Consider the following 17,914-nt stretch of genomic DNA (forward strand, 5'->3'; position numbering starts at 1 on the left):
GGGAAAGAGGGAGGGGAGAGAGAGAGAGAGAGAGAGAGAGAGAGAGAGAGAGAGAGAGAGAGAATGCTACCTCCTCACCCTTAGGGCCACCCAAGTCTACACATGTGCCTAGACCCCTCCTCTATAAGAGGAGTATGTTGACTAATTTTATGTCAACTTGACACAAGCTAGAGTTATCTGAAAGGAGGGAACTTCAGTTAAGAAAATGACTCCATAAGGTCCAGCTGTGAGGCTTTTTCTTAATTAGTGATTGACATGGGAGGCCCCAGCCCATTGTGGGTGATGCCATCCCTGGGCTGGTGGCCTGGGTTCTATATAGAGCAAGCTGACCAACCAAAAACTGGTCTAATTTGAGGCCCACACCACGAGAGGGAGCCAATGCCCTATACTGCCTGGATGACCAAGACCTGGAGGATGCCTAGCACATAGACCTAGGATAGGAAAAAAAATCGATAAAATGATTCCTAATGATATTCTGCTATACTCACAGCTGTCATCAGTGAGGGCAGCTGATGGGAGCAGATGCGGAGACACACAGCTAAATATTAGGCAGAGAAAGAGCTTAAACTAGATATATCCATCAGGTCCATTCCTTTGGAGCCCAGGGAACACTATGGAAGAGGGGCAGGAAGGAAGAATTACAGTTGTCTGAGCGTGAGGACACCAGGAGAACATGACCCACAAATCAACTAAGCAGAGCTCCTAGGGGCTTTGGAGACTGAAGGAGAAAGCAGGGAGCCTGCATGGGTCTGCCCCAGGCCCTGTGTGTAGACGTTATATTTGTTAGCTTGGTATTTTTGTGAGATTCCTAAAAGTGGGAGTTGGGGTGTCTCTGACTCTTCTGCCTTTTCTTCAAACCCTTTCCTCCTACTGGCTTACCTCGCTCAGCCTTGATATGAGGGTTTGTGCCTAGTCATATTGTATCTTGTTGTGCTTTGTTCAATTGACATGCCCAGGCACCCTCCTGTTTTCTGAAGGGAAAAGGGGGATGGGTCTGGGGGAGAGCAAAGGTAGGGACAGGGGCTGGGAGGAGTGGAGGGAGGGGAAATTACAGTTGGAATGCATCATATGAGAGAATAATTTTTTAAGAAAAATAAATAATAGTAAAAAAAAAAAAAGCAGGAGCAGGCTAAACAAGCCACAGGAAGCAAGGCAGTAAGCAGTAATCCTCCTTGGCCTATGAATCAGTTCCTACCTCCAGGTTTCTGCCATGTTTGAATTCTTGTCCTGACTTTTTTTGATGATGAAAATGATATGGAAGTGTAAGCCAAATAAATCCTTTCCTCCCCAACTTGGTGTTTGGTCATGGTGTTTCATTGCAGCCATAGAAACCCTAAGACAAGGAGGAAACACATTCTGGTCTGGCTGTCAGAATTTAAGCCCTGGCCATCTGCTCAGAGAATATCCTCTTTTCTGCCTTCAATCAGTCATCCTGGTATCTGAGTATCACTTGGAGAGACCAAGAGCCTGGCATCACAGGCACAGAACCAGGAAGTCAAAACCAGGAGGACTAGATCCTAGTTCAGTCTTCATGATATATAGCTATCTGGTTTGACTCAAATCACTCACTTTATTACTCTGCTAAGTGATCTGAAAAACAATTGCTTGAAACAAATTAATATATAAACCAATGGCTGAAATTCTAGCTTCACTCTGGAGTAAAGACAATGACTCAGAGCTAAGTAAGCCTGGGCAGGAGAGAGCCCTTCTCTCCCAGGATAAGGGTCGGTGTCCAAGGGTATTATTGACACCATCCATTAAGGATTTGCTTCCTTCAGACCCTAGGCTGGAATATTACAACCTGAACTTGTTTATTGAAGACTCTAGGTTGACACTTTACAGGTTGATTATCCCTAATCAAAATATTCCGAAATCTGAAACTTTCTGAGTACCAACATGATGCCACAAGTGAAAAATTCCATGTCATGAAGCTGTTTTATTCATAAAATTATTTAAAATATTGTGTAAAATTACATTCAGAGTGTATGAGCCAAATATGAATCGCAAATGATTTTCACGTTGAGTATTGGCTCCTCTATGACATCTCATTATATATATGCAAATATTCCTAAAACTTTTTAAAAAACACTTCTGGTTCCAAGCTTTTTGGATAAATGATTTCTAGATTTCCTTTTTAAGCCTCACAATATAGCACTAATTCCCAGACCAGAAGCAGGACTGATGATTTCACTGGAAGGGACATTTTCAAGCTGCTTTCTTGGAGGCTCTGGTGATTCTCATGTCACTCAAGCTGAAGAGACACATTAGCCAGTGGTATGAATCAGGCAATCAAAGCTTTTCTGGCTGGCCAGTTCACTTGTTCAGAGGCCTCAAACCCACATGAGGAAGGCGGGGGGAGTGGGGGGAGGAAATAGTCTAAGGTTACTACTAATAGTTTGGGTTTAAAGTGTTTCCCCAAAAGCTGAGGGTTGAACGCTTGGTCTCTAGGAATGAAACTCTCCTACAGACTCTAGCAAATATCAGTGGGAAGACTCTTGGAGAAGACTCTTTGGAATCATTTTCATAGTCATGAGTTCTAGAGCTCATAGAAACTCCTGCCACTTTCTCAAATGCATTTTGTTAAATGGAAATTTGACTCAAGGGAACCAGGGTTTGATTTCTAGTCTGTCTAACTGTTTCCTCTATGCAGGTGGTTTTCCAAAGGATTTGGAATCAACTTGGTCTTCTGCCAGCCTCAGTATCTTTATCCTAATGTGAATAAGTAGAGTGAGGATCATGTGTTGGACCACTGCAAAGACTAGACTTGGCATGCATTTGGAGCTTAATGGAAGCTTACTATCTCTACCATCAATAAAGGAACAACTCTGAAATATGTCATCTATGTTAAATTCCAAGTAAAAAGTGTTAATTTCTAGAAAAAAATAACTTTTTTCCTGGGACAAACCGGGGGACATTATAGAGCTCAAAAAGACACTATTGATTTCTTTGATGTTAGAAGGAAGATTAAATGAAAGGAGGAAACTAAGCAGTCACAGCTGTCTACACTTAACAAAATCAGTTTGCTGATGGAGTTTAGGATTGCTTTAGGTAGGGTTGGGGGAAAGCAAAAAGGCATGTGCCTTCTGTCTTCACCCCTAACCCTTACCCACCACTATAATATGACCAGAAGTGTCCCCCAAAGACCCATGTGTTGAAGGTTTAGTCTCCAGCCTGTGGAATAATTGGGAAGTAATGGAACCTTTTGGTGAAGTCTCATAGAAGAAAGTTAGGTCATTGAGGGAAGGCCCTGAACCTGGCTCCTTCTTGCTCTGTTTTTGCTTCCTAGCTGCTATGAAGTAAGCAGATTTCACCCCATCACCAGTTTCCTGCCATGATGATCAACCTCAGCACAGGTCCAGACACAATGGAGCTAAAGCACCATAGACAGAAACCATGATCCAAAATAATGCTTTCCTCCTTTAAGTTGGTTCAGGAATTTTCTAACAGTGATGCAAAGCTAACTAAAACACATCCACTTCCATATTTCTGGCCTCTATCTGCATGTACACACATGCATACGCACATGCACATATATGCACACCATATCTCCTTTGGCCACCTTTCAGCCCTTCAGTTGGAATTGAAGCAAAATAGCATTGTATGAAAAGTCAGAATAGAATTTAAGTGTTTGTAATAAAACATGACTTCTGCACTATAGTTACACCTTTTCTTTAGGACTGGCAGCTCCCTAGTAATGACATGGAGACTTATTAATTATAAAAGCTCAGCCATAGCTTAGACTTGTTACTAACTAGCTCTTGCAACTTAAATTAACCCATTTCTATTAATCTACATATTGCCATATGACTTGTGGCTTTGCATGTCCTCTAGCATGTCTTGTTCCCTCTATGTCTCCTGGTGACCCTGCCTTTCTTCTTCCCAGTATCCTCTGTGTCTGACTGTCCCATGTATACCTCCTGCCTCGCTAATGACTGTTTAGCTTTTTATTGAACCAGTAAGAAGGTGCCTTGGTAAAGACACATCTTCACCATGTACAAAAAGATTATTCCACAACAGTCAGTGAAACTAGGTTTAACTTTTCTAATACACTTGTTCCATCAATATGATTTACACAAATAATATCTCATGAGTAGCATCCATATATGTGGCCTGTGTTGGGGCCATAAGACTCGCCTTAGTTGAATATAGGAAAAAATTGAGACTATGCAACAGGATTCTGTGGTGATGGGACAGCCCACAGGCATGGGAGGAAGGCTGTATTCATAATATATATGTGTGTGCATATGTATATAAACATATGTATAATTTAAAACTTATATATATCATCCTTTTTGTTTGTTTGTTTCTAGAAATCTATTGTTTCAACTTTTTTTGAACATATGTATAGACATTTTTGACATATATATATATATATATATATATGAACATTTGGTCCTTTTTATACACCCTAATTTCTTTTTTCATTCTTCCCTCTCCTGCTGGAACCATTGTCATCAAATCCTCCTCCTATGTTCATATCTTCTTTTGATTTCTGGTCCAATGAATCTAGCTAGAGTTTCATGAGCAAGCATGGGATGCTCTTCAGTGGAGAAAGTAAAACTTATAGTAGATACACTCCTGAAGAAAATGACACCCTCCCTCAACAACAGTTAACTATCTGTAGTCTCTCTGGGGTGGAGGGCAGGGGCTCCCTCACCTATCCATGCTGAAATGTTTACAGGCCCAATATTGTACAGGTTTTTTATCCTTTTTAAATATTTTAATTTTTGGAGAATTTCATACACACATAAAATATATTTTGATCATATTCACCAATTTGGTGACCCTTCTACTCCTCCTTCTAATTTATCCTAAATCCACTCCCACTCTCCAAACCCTTTCTCAACTTCATGCCTTCTTTTTATTTTTAGAACCCATTGAGTACAATGTTTTCTGCCATATACACTCATGAGTGTGGGGCCATCCACTAAAGTGTGGTGACCTATCAGAAGATATTTCCTTAAAGGAAATTGATTTCCAAGGCAGAGGCATGCAGATCTTCGTGAGTTCGAGGCCAGCCTGGTCTACAGAGAGAGTTCCAGGAAAGGCACAAAGCTACACAGAGAAACCCTGTCTCGAAAAAACAAAAATAAGGGAGGGTGTTCATGAGATCCTCACTTCCCCATGCTAGAATATTTACTGACTTGTCCTTGTTTGGTTTTATGCAGTTATGTTCCTCTTTCCCTCCATAGCTCCCTGCCAGGAGGTTCTCAGGACAAAAAAAAAAAAAATAGGGATTAGTTTGGGGACCCAGGTCCTCTCTTACTTTTACCATTCACCACTTAGTGTTGTAGCCTTGGGGACAGAATTTAATCCTTCTGAGGATTTGCTTTCTCATGAGAGAAAGAAAGAAAGAAAGTGAGAGAGAGAAAGAGAGAGAGAGAGAGAGAGAGAGAGAGAGAGAGAGAGAGAGAGAGAGGAGGGAGGGAAAGAGAAATAAACAAAGATTGTGATTTCCATTTCTGACACTCCAGGAAGGTAAAATAGAACCCACAGTGCTCACTTAAGCCTTTATGTTGCCAAAAGAAGCTCATCCCACCCAACATAAGTAACCTTTGATAAAGTAGGTGCTCAAGAAAGCACTCTCTGCTTTCATGGTTTCTTCCTGTCCCACAACATTACCAGCCCAGTTCAGATGGTATTGGAGTGCCTGAATCTTTTTTTTCTTTTTAATTTTTTTTTAATTTTTATTTTGCAATACAATTCAGTTCTACATATCAGCCACAGATTCTCTTTTTCTCCCCCCTCCCGCCCCCCTCACCTTCCCCCCAACCCACCCCCCATTCCCACCTCCTCCAGGGCAAAGCCTTCCCCGCTGACTGAGATCACTGAGATCAACCTGGTAGACTCAGTCCAGGTAGGTCCAGTCCCCTCCTCCCAGGCTGAGCCAAGCGATCCTGCATAGGCCCCAGGTTTCAAACAGCCAACTCATGCAATGAGCACAGGACCTGGTCCCACTGCCTGGATGCCTCCCAAACAGATCAAGCCAATCAACTGTCTCACCCATTCAGAGGGCCTGATCCAGTTGGTGACCCCTCAGTCATTGGTTCATAGTTCATGTGTTTCCATTCGTTTGGCTATTTGTCCCTGTGCTTTATCCAACCTTGGTCTCAACAATTCTCGCTCATATAAACCCTCCTCATTCTCGCTAATTGGGCTCCCAGAGATCCACCCGGGGCCTAGCCATAAATCTCTGCATCCAGTTCCCTCAGTAGTTGGATGAGGTTTCTAGCACGACAATTAGAGTGTTTGGTAATCCCATCACCAGAGTAGGTCAGTTTCGACCATTGCCAGCAGTCTGTTGTGGGGGTATCTTTGTGGATTTCTGTGGGCCTCTCTAGCACTTTGCTTCTTCCTATTCTCATGTGGTCTTCATTTACCATGGTCTCCTATTCCTTGTTCTCCCTCTCTGTTGTTGATCCAGCTGGGATCTCCCACTCCCCCAAGCTCTCTTTCCCTCGACCCTCGCCCTTCACTGAATTCCCAGCCAATCCACTCCTTAACCTTTATAGCAGTAGAGGAGGTAAAATCACTGGATGAAGACACACTGTGTTCTCTCCTGCCTTCTCATTTCCAAGCAGGGCTGGCTTGTTAAAAATGAGTGGGGGGGGTGCGGTGGTCCTTAGGAAAATGACCACACAACCCAAAGCACTTCAGCAAAGCAAATTTACTTCCATAGAAGGATGCCTTAGCTACAATTCAAGCAGACAGGCATACCTAGTAGACGTCCCACTGGGCTTTTATTCCTAATACAAAGGGGTCCTGTCCTCACTCTGGGTGATCAGAGCTCAGCCTCACCACATTCAACATAATCTTCTAACTAACAAAAATTAAACAAAACAAAAATAAAAGGAAACCAAAACCAAAGGCACTTAAAAACAGAACAATTGATGGGCAAAGTGTGATTTTAAGGACAGGACACAACTTTGAACACATACTTTGATGTTAGACAAATATTAGGTTAAGAGCCTGCTGAGAAGAATAAATCTGAGATAAAGGAGATGCCAGTTGCTACTCATTCTGGAAAACTCTGTTTAACACTAAGTGTCCCACTAACCCTGTGACAGAAAAGACAGACATTTAATTTAGTTTTCCTCCTGGCCCAAGCTTCCTTTCTCAGCCCAACACTAACCTTAGAGAAAACTCAAGTAGAAACCAGTGGGACCATTTGCTTATTGGGTGAAACCCAGTTGTCTCACAATGGTTCCCTGATGTAGTACTTACAATTCACGTGTGTCCTTTTATCTCTTGTGGCTGCTCAGTGTGTCATCCATTTCTGTGGCTGCACAGAAGCCTCTAAATTAAACAAATAGAAGAAATTACCAGCCACAGAATTTTTATTTCATGGGCTGCTGGCTAAGATAATTACAGGCAGATGTGTAGAGTATGAACTTTATTTATCTGTAAGTCTGCTGTTTATTTCCAGAACTTCGATTTTTGATTGATTGTGCCTAACAGGCATCTGTCTCTTTGTACATTTTGAATTCTCATTAAAATCACAGACTTAGACAAGAGTTGCCTATGCTCCCTCTCTCATTTACATTTTACGTAGATGATGTTTAGCTTTGGCATCGAGGGGACCTTGAGAACTGATTGAAATAATGATTAAAGCAAAATTTTACTTCTCCAATGTGCCAGGTACTGAGATAAGTGATGGAGGCTCAGAAATATAATGAGTATGATGCTTGCTGGTGAAGACCCCCATGGGCAGAGTGGAAAAGTCATGCAGGCAGAGGTTGTGTGTTATCTGTGGAAGGCCAAGTGCGTGGTAGGAGAAAGTACAGAAAAAGTGTGGGTCCCAAATGCCTCTTTCCTGGGGTATTACTAAAAATGCAGACATCTGGACCTGCAGATCCATGGGTCAGAATTTACATATTACAAATTGCCTAGCTAATCCATGCGCCCATTAAAGGTTGATAAGCCCTGGTCTTGACATAAGTGAACCAAAGTCAACATTTATAAGATGATTGCTGGTGATGTCCCTCGAAGGTGAGGTCAGCCCTGAACCATTGAGTAGGAGAAGAAGCTATTCACCAAGCCCAGAAGGAAGATAGTACCATGTCAACAAAAGAAAGATGATCCTTGCATTTCCTGAGGAATTAAAGGAATTTGAGGCAATAGAACAGAGTTAGTTTTATGGCAATGATAGGTTGAGAAAAGGAAATGAGCATGTGCCAATTGTGCCTGGTCCTCACTGTAACCTGTGCTGATGTAAGGAGGAACCTTAGGGCTAAGGCAGAAGCTCTGCAGCCAGTCTGCCTATTGCCCTGCTCTGAGGCTACCACATCGGTCTTGTGAAATGGACAATATGTGAAGTCTTAATTTCCTCAGATGTAAAAATGATGGTAACAGCCACCTACCAAGAGAGATTGTTGGGAATTCAGAGATTTACATAGAAACCTTGCACATGGTAAGTGCTAAACACATGGCCAGTTCTACTAGAGATGAACATCTGGGAATCTTGGACTGGGTTCTTCTTTGTGTTTCTTTACAAAGGAATTCCAGTAGTAATGAAGATAAAGGGGGGAAAAGTAAAAGATATAAATATGACTGAGTAAGAAATGAAGCAGACAGTAACCAATGATAGGTCCCTACTAGTCTTCAGTTTATGAAAGAAACACCAGCCTTCAGGTGGCCTTGGACGCTTGACCACATGTCTGGAGTAAAGAATGAGTGACAATATTCCTAGTAATGGCCTTTCCCAAACTCCACCCAAATGTCAGCAGATATTGGACCAGAAATAAAGTCTGGTTTAGTTATTCACTGGGAGAAGCAGATCTTAAAAGGGAATACCAGGTCTGAGAGCAGCAGGGCAGAGCTGAGAGCTGTGTCACTGGACAGAATAACAAAGGGTCCTGAGACTAGCTGCATTTCATTTTGGCTTGTGATCACAATGGCAGGATGCTGAAAGGACACGTGCTGAATAATTATATAAAACAGCTACAAATGCTCAGGTAAGAGATGGTGCTAGCTTGGACTAGCATGGTAGAGTTAAAAGTTTGAAGAAACAATGGATGGAGGAAATGCATGAAGGTATAATCACAAAATCTGGTATAAAGTCAGTTGGCACAAAAGATGACAAAGAAGGATTTGGGGTGAATATTTGTACAATTTGGTTAAAGGTAAGTGCTTTAGGTTGGGGATAATACATTATCGTTCAGAATGAACTTGGACTATGGGGTGGGATAATCTATCAGGGGGACTCGGAACTTAGCAATTATAGTCATTAGCTTTAATTGTTGACACAACCTGGAATCATCTGAAAAAGGAGTCTCAACAAACAACTGCCTACATTGTGTTAGCCTGTGGACGTGTCTTGAGGGATTATGTTCAGTGATGTGTAGAGACCTACCCAGAATAATACTAGAGAATAGTTCAGTATTATTCTCTAGTCAGGGGAGTCTTGAACTATCTAAGAATGGAGAAAATGAACTGAGCACAAACAAGCAAGCAAGTGATTATGTATGCTTTCATCTTTCTCTTCCCTTAGTTGTGAATATGGTGTGACTAGCTATTTGAAGTTCCTTCCTTGAATTCCCCCATAGTGATGGACTGTAACCTAGTACTGTGTGATAAAAGAAGCCACTTTCTCCCCTACATTTTCCCCCTAGTATTTTATCATAAAAACAAATGAAACTGGAACAATGAGTTGACTATTTGACAACATAGAATAGCTGATGATATGTGGGGTTTCTTGTTTTATTTTGTTTTGCTTTTTTTTGGGGGGGGTGATAAACACCCATGCATGTTCTATTTGTTTGATCTAGGGATCAAATATGGTGCATTCTAGGTAAACACCTGACCACTGATGTACTCCTTTAGACCAGGTCTTATTATGTACCTCAGGCTGGTCTTAACCTCACTATATGGCCGTTTGTGACCTTCCTGCCCCAACCTCCCGAGTGTTAGGATTATAGACATGGGCTACCAGGTCTCAGGGACATTTTCCGATGATCTAGTTATGTGGTTTTGTAAAGAAAGATTGTGGTATGAAAGTATTGAGACCCTTGAGCTGACAGCCCCTTGTGGAAATAGTCTCTGCTGGATCACTTTCTTCAATTCTCATATCTATCTACATTAATACATTAATTTCTTAAACTTGTGTCTACCCACTAATGTTTTTCAAATATCTTTCTGGTGATAACTATTAGCTTTTGGTTATCAAAGAAAACCCAAATTAACTGCAAATTTGAAGTATTTCTTTTGAAGAAGCTGCACAGTTTCAGGGAGCTGATGCTCACCACTGCCTCCCACCAAGATAGACCAGTGGGATTTGGAAAGAGGGTAGCCTGTGAAAATGGTGATCTTGAACATGGGTGGATTAAGAACATCTTTAAAACCCATCCAACCTAGGGCAAAGGCTCTAGATTAGACAGGTATTTGTTTTTGATCCTCACATTCTTCTCCTGGCAAAAGCAAATTCCAAGTACACCCATTGAACAGCTCACAACTACCTGTGATTCCACTTTCAATGAGTCCAACACAGTCTGATCTCTGTGGACACCATATATATATTCATACAGACAGACATACACATAATAAAAATTGTTAAAAAAATTAAAAAAGAAATTTATTTTCTTTCAATACAAAGTATGCATTGTGGATAAAGGAATGGGTATGCACAGGCCATACTTCCAAACTCCCATTTAAATATCTTAAGATGATAAACATCTATTTTCACATCATTTTCAATGTAATAAATTTTACTTCTTTGAACTCTTTATTAATCTCTATTTTCCACTGTCTTCATTTTTGACCTTCTTGTATGCTCTGTTATTCATCTTGCATAAAATATAGAAGTAATGTTGATCTATTTTGTAAAATATTACTCATTACATCATGACATGATGGTAAAATTCCTGGTATGACTTCTCACCATATTTCTTCTGTGTACTGTCATCATACAAGGTGATGATATTAGCAAGCAAGAGCATAAGAGTCACACAGGCCCCACCCTTTTTGTAGATACTGCATTGGGCACCACAAATGCATTATCTTAAGTGTGTTTGAAACCCTGCAATCAGGATGACACATTGGAGAGTAGCTGAGATTATCTATGAGATTTGGTCTCTCTGACACATCTCTCGGGTGCTATTAACCCCTAACCTTAGCATGACCACACTGGAGCCTGAGCCTAGACACTCTCCTGAGTCCATGGGGTCTTTAGCACTAGGCAAGTCCTCAGCCATAATCTATGAATGAATAAGTGAGTACAAGTGGTAGGCAATTTACTGACTGTAGTTACTGTAGCTGTTCTCATATCTGATGTGTATTTTCACATCATGTTCTTGCGCAAAGCATTGTTTGTGGCACATTGTGATTCTCTGTCAGGAGTTCAGAAGAGCTCTGTCTGCTGTTACAGGCCTTGTCAGGCACTGGGGAGCTCCATACTCTTGCATAGTCCATCACAGTGCTCAACAGGAATTCAGTCTTGGCCCTTGATGCTGGTTCCATAGGGACAGAACCACCTTCTAGTTCAAGAATGGGACTGTAGACTATGGGAAAGAAAACAGTGGAAGGAGAGAGAAGGGAAAGATTGAAAAATCAACCAGGAATGGGAATTGTGTGCTGCTTGAGTTTCAATTGAAAGAAAATGCAATGAAATATTTGTATTGATATTTGATATATACCTTTAACTTTCTAATGTGTATGTGTGTGCATATGTGCATGCCTCTAAGTACTTTAATTGTGCATATGCACATGTATGCATGTGCTGTGTATATGTGTGTATGCTTAGATCTGGGTAGATATGTTTGCTTGGGTTGGTATGTATGCATGTACTCATATGTTGACATGTATTTGCATGGATACATTTCTGTGTGCATGTGTATACATACTTGTGTGCATGCTCCCTTTAAATTCACATTATGTTGGATCTTGGTGTGCCCATGTTGACCACAGCATACATCCATATAAGGCTGAGCTGCTTCCCAGGTTGGTCTCTAAGCAACTGGCAGCTTCTACTCCTGCTCCTCAGAACACTAGCTTTTGAAGTCCCAAGTGTCATGTGAGAAGCAGATTATTTTGCTAGAGCAACACACAGAAGCTTAAGATATACACAGAGAATGGGACCTTGTTGGGATTCCTTTCTCCTGTCCCCACTAATGTGCTAGGTAGATGAGGGAAGCTATTTAACTTGTTGGCCTGTTCAGCCACCAACTAAAGCTGAAACCAGTCAGCAAATACCACGAGGGACAGAAAAACTGCTCAGCTGGGCCCTGCTCCCACCATGATTATGTTTAATAACATGTTGATTGTATGGATCTACTTGGTTGGGTTGGATGTTGTGACACATTGATAACTGATATCCATGAAGATCCTGGGGCCCCCGAAAATATCTAGGAGTTGTCCCAACCGAGGCAGGAGATTAGGTTCTTTTGCATCACAGTAAACTGTAACAGGAGACTAATAGTAGAGGTATGGCTCCATGTTAGGCACTCCAATCAGCCTGGGGCAGTTCTACCTCCACCTAAAGCAACTGTTCAAGGAGGGGAGGGTCAAAAGAATGCAAGAAGCTAATGGACTAATGACAACAACCAATTACATATGCCTTGTTATGTGAAGAGAACCAGCATAGAACATTGTGAATTGCTTTAGGGCACTGCATCAAGATTTTCCCACTCACAGCCAAATCCATTTCAAACTCATCATTACAGGAAGATAAGCCAGCAAACCAAGAAGCAAGGAACAGGGAAGCTACCTTGCTACAAGACAAACGACTCTTCTACAAGGCAGACTTCTTGCCTGTTGTTCTCCTATTACAGCTCAAGAGAGGTTACTTTACAGGATGACATTTGAGATGCAATTTGCAATATTGGCTTCATTTGGGGGTACATTTTCCCTTTGAGTCTATGTTTCAAGTTGGCACAATACAATGGAGAAATCAGCCGTTCCACTATCCTTTGTCACTGGAGGACTTCCCTTCTCCTTTTAAGATGACTCATTGTCATTTTCATAGATGGAACTGAATCAAGCTGTCATTCCAAAGTGTGTAAGAACTAATAAAGTTTCATTTCAATCTTATTTATCATTCTCAACATGATTCTGCTCTTTATTCCTCTGTATAAATAGATTTTTTAAAAGACACAGAGTAGATGTTAAAATGATTTAAGTTCCATACCACCACTGCTACAGGTGTCTTCCTTTTAACACACAACCTCATACAGACATTTCTCTCTGTGGCACCAGATTCCTCGGGGTGGCAACAAGCTGAGGTCCAGACAAAATTCTTGTGTGGTGATATTTTATTTGTGATGAAATGTGATTTTATTTGTATGTTAATAAATAAAGTTTGCCTGGAGATCAGAGGTCATAGCGAGCCATAAACAGAAGTCAGGTGGTGGTAGCCCACGCCCTTAATCCGATCACATAGCAGGCAGAGTCTCTGTGTGGTCAAGGACACAGCCAAGCATGGTAACATGAGCCTTTAATCCCAGTACCAACTGTAGAGACCTGGAGGCAGTGATGAGGAAGTCATGTGGCTGGGCTTAGAGCCAATGGGAAGGCAGAACAGGAAGGCAATAAAAGCACAGGTTAGACAGAAAGAAGCTCTCTCTTGGGAAGCTATGGCATGGTGGTAAGCTAAGGGTTAGTCAGTGGCTCTTTGCTATTTCTCTGATCTCTTCAACTCTTACCCCTGCATTCAGCTCTATGTTTCTTATTTAATAAGACTGTTTATAAATTCGTCTACATTCTTGCCATGTGTTACCTTCACTCTTTTGTTGGCTTGTTTGAGCCCTAATGCACTGTGACAGTTAATCTTCATTGTCAACTTGACAAGCTTTGGAATCACCTAGGAGACACACCTCTAGGCATGGATGTCATAGTATTTCCAGAAAGAATTAACTTAGAAGGAAAGACCTACCTTGAATATGAGACACATCATCTGGGGAATGAAGTCTCCTAGTAAAGAAAAAGCAGAAAATAGAGCATTCATGTTCATTTCTGTGGCTTCCTGAGTCTGGATATGATGTCACAACCCACTGACTCTCCTGCTACCAGCCACAGCTCCCCACCACAGTGAACTGCATCCTTTCAGATCTTAAGACAAAATAAATCATTTTTTTTTATTTTTTCCTTTCAGTTCTTTTTGTCAGATATTCTGTCACATCAATAAGAAGAATCCCTGTTATACACAGGCTCACGTTATAGCCCAAGCTGACCTCACACTCCCTGAATCTGTGTGCTGAGAACACAAGTTATGCAAACCCATTTCCAGATTCTTGATTGTGCTTTTTCAGCAGGTCAAACCTGTAGGCAGCTAGAGCTCATTCTTGCTGGGCTTACTTCTGGAAAATTCAGTGGAATGTGAGTCTAAGCTGTCCACAGGAGAGAAGAAAAGCATGTCCCCCTACTACTACTCACCCAATCCATCAAGGGACCTCCACCTTGAGGTAATACCATCTCCCTGAGGTAATACATGTACCCCAAGTAAGTCGGATGCAGAAAGCAAAGAATATAGGGCTCCAGGTTGTCAGTAGCTCTAACCTAGTCCCTTTGCTAAGTTATCCCATGTAGCCAAGGCTGGAGGAAGGGGAAGCAGAAGACATGAGATCATCCACAGGAGAGATCAAGAGGAAAGGCATAGACAGTGCTTCCTGTGGAAAACAACCTCACAGAGAGCAGAGGCTACAAAACACCCACAAAAAAAGTGAAAGATGATCAACACAACTGGAGAAAGTCAGGAGAGAAAAGCCAGAAAGTGGTGAGACAATAGAGAAACAAGACAAAGAGGCAGGGAACATGAAGAGCTCTGAGATCAGAACTAAGAAAAATCAGAGTGATCCCCAGGGGAGACAGGAAGGGAAGCGGAGCTGTAAATATCCTGGTGTCAGTGTGGCTTTATGTCTGTGCTGTTGGAGGAGAGAGGGGGAAAAAAGCGAAATGATGCCTTCACTCTCAGGAAGAAATGATTTCTAACCATTGATTCTGTTCTCAGGCAAACTGGCAATGAACACAAGATGCTGTTTTCAAAAGGTCCCTCCCTATCTGTCAGATCCAAAAGAAACCCAAATGGCTAACTGTGGTACTTATTAACAGACCAAAGCACACGCTGGCCCCTAGGTCCTCTCAGAATCTCAAGTACCTGTTACGAAGTCTATGCTGGCATCCTGGCTCTTCTCATCCTGCCCCCTGCTCTAAATTTCTCCAAGTCATGGGCTTCTCATTCCTATATAACCCTGCCATTTCGGCCATGCACTCTTTTGGTTCTCTCATGTCTCTCTTGGTCTCTATTGGCCCCTTCTCTCTTTTGACTTCCTCTCTCCTCTTCCTCTCTCACTCTCCTCTGCCCCTCTTCTCATGGCCCAGTTCAGTCGACTGGTCATATTTAGTCTACTACTTTCTCTCCCTGCTCTGAACTCTTCAAGATGACTCTGGCCGTGCTCCCCTTCAAATCTACAGTTAAAAACCGTCTCCTCAACTATACCTTGGAGTGGCCATGTTCTCACTTTATATGCTATCCTTTCAGAGAAAGTTGCCAGCAGATGTGTTCCACTAAAACAAGGGGCTAAACCAAGAAACAAAAAAGAGAGCCATGGTATGAAAGAGGCATTGTGGTCCTATGATGGCAACTGTGCCTCAACCCCAGGAAACAAGCACACAAAACAGGTGAAAAAGTCTCTAGATTTAATCAATGATCCATGCATACACAGATACAGTACTTACATCATTAATAGGTATAATTAATATATTTTAAAACACAAAAGTGGAGTTAGTGCAATATTCATCACTCTTGCATGATTTAAGGAAACATATTTTTATTCAAAAGGTCAGAAAGCAAATGCTCTTTGGATGTCTAGACTGTCAGTCTCACAACCTCTCAACTCTGACATTCCAGGGCAAAAACAGCCTTCAATGCTACATAGATGGTAACTTTGTCCTAATAAAGCTCTTTGCTAAGAGGGAAGCAGGAGAACTCTGACCCATAGGTCATTTTGCTTGCTAAGTCCTGTTTTAGATAATTGAGTCAAGGTATCATTTATTTGTGATTTTGTAGGATCAAACAAAAAGCCAGGATATTTTCAGCTCCATGCAGACACATTTTTCAAATTGCACAAATATAGACACACAGGTAGATGATTGAGAGAGAGAGAGAGAGAGAGAGAGAGAGAGAGAGAGAGAGAGAGAGAGAGAGAGAAAACTGTGTACATTACATGGATCACTCATAAGTGATCTTAATGCAATCATATTCATGTAAATATTGAGTATTCATAATATAAAGGACTTGGAAGGCAGAATTCATGCAGTGAGTGTGGAGAGAGCATAGGAATTAGGCCCCATCCTGAGATAGGAAGCTGAAGGTGAAGCCCCAGGATGAAAATAAAGAAGATAGGATTAAACTAGATCCATGTCAGGACTTTTCACCAACAAGGCGTTCAGGGACTGAAGAGGTGGCTCAAGGGAGAGAAGAATGGAGGAACGAATGGCCTATGGTTTGAACAGTATCTTCCTGAGCCCCTCCAGGTTTTTTGCCAAGGCTTGTCAGAGCACACCCTCCAGGCTAGATGGAACACTTAAGTCTCTGTACCATATACATCCCCAAGATGGAGGGTAGCCAAAGGGTGTGGGCAGAGCTAGGACATGTGACAGTGTGACATATATACACAGGCAGAGTACAGGTAGAACTTGGGACAGGGAGAAAAGAAAAAAAGTCCCTGGCCTTGGAGTGGCCCTCTACAATGTCACTCCCTAGTGTGATAGTCCCCAAACATTTGGCAATGAATTTGTTAAGACAGAGTGATAGTCAATTCTACCTCATAATTCATTACATTGACTTATAAATTTTACGCAGGCAGATTTTTTTCTTTCATTTTTCTTTATTAAGAAATGTTCTACTCACTCCACATACTATCCACAGATCCCCCCTCCTCCCTCCTCCCACCCCCCAGCCCTCTTTCCCAAGCCATCTCACATCCCCACATCCCCCAAATCCAGGTCTCCCATGGGGAGTCAGCAGAGCCCAGCACACTGGGCCTAGGCAGGTCCAAGCCCCTTCCCCCTGCACCAAGGCTGTGCTTCTTGTCTCAGACCAGCAGTGACCAAGCTCACCTGTTTGGTCTGTCTTCATTGGTGGGAGCCTAGCCTGCAGCTGCTGAGTCAGAAGGAGCAACTGGAAAGAACCCTGAGAAAACTGTAGAACGAAATGTATAAGATGCATCCTAGTATCTATAGGATCTTGACTTTGCCGTCTAGTTCATGACTGTGACACTATCTCCACCCATAGAGAGCAATGTGAGCCTAGGTAGATTATGTGAATAAACCTCCCCGCCCCCAGCTGAGGCCTGAGACATCCTGGGTCTGAGGATAGATGGTGTCAAAGGCCTGATCAAAACAAATATGTTTAAGGCAGCCTTGCAAAAATTCCAAGGGCACAGGGAGCTGCGACCAGCAAAACCTCAGAAAGGTCTCTGTAAACAGAGCTAGCCAGCTGTATGCCCTTCATGTCTTTGCCCCTCCCTGGCTAGACTTCAGGAGCTAGACCTGTGCCTCTCTTGGTGAGCTGGTGATTTGGGGGAAAGCCAACTTCTAGTAGGGTGCAACAGATTCAGGTAGGTTCCAGGCTCCACTTCCACTTGTGGAAGGTTTCTCCCCTCAGAGCTGGGCACTGCTTCTAGATGTGCTTTCCGCTTTCTATCTGGCTTCCCACAGCCTCTTTAGTCAGTCCCTCTGATTTCAGTAGGAGCTTGGGTAAACTCCGTGATAAACTGCTTTACCCAGAACCTCAAAGAACTCATTTACACATCTGGATCTTCTATTAAGGAACTCAGGAAACGGATGTTCTGTATCACTGGGGAAATTAAACTGGAGTAATACAAAGTATCTCCCTCGAATTCAAACAGCCAGCCAGGGAGTTCATGGAAGTGAGGAAGGTGGGCCCTGTGAACTCTTCACAGTACCTGGCTGGGTGCCAACA

Source organism: Peromyscus eremicus, chromosome 4 (assembly GCF_949786415.1).
Source record: "Peromyscus eremicus chromosome 4, PerEre_H2_v1, whole genome shotgun sequence".
Taxonomy (NCBI): domain Eukaryota; kingdom Metazoa; phylum Chordata; class Mammalia; order Rodentia; family Cricetidae; genus Peromyscus; species Peromyscus eremicus.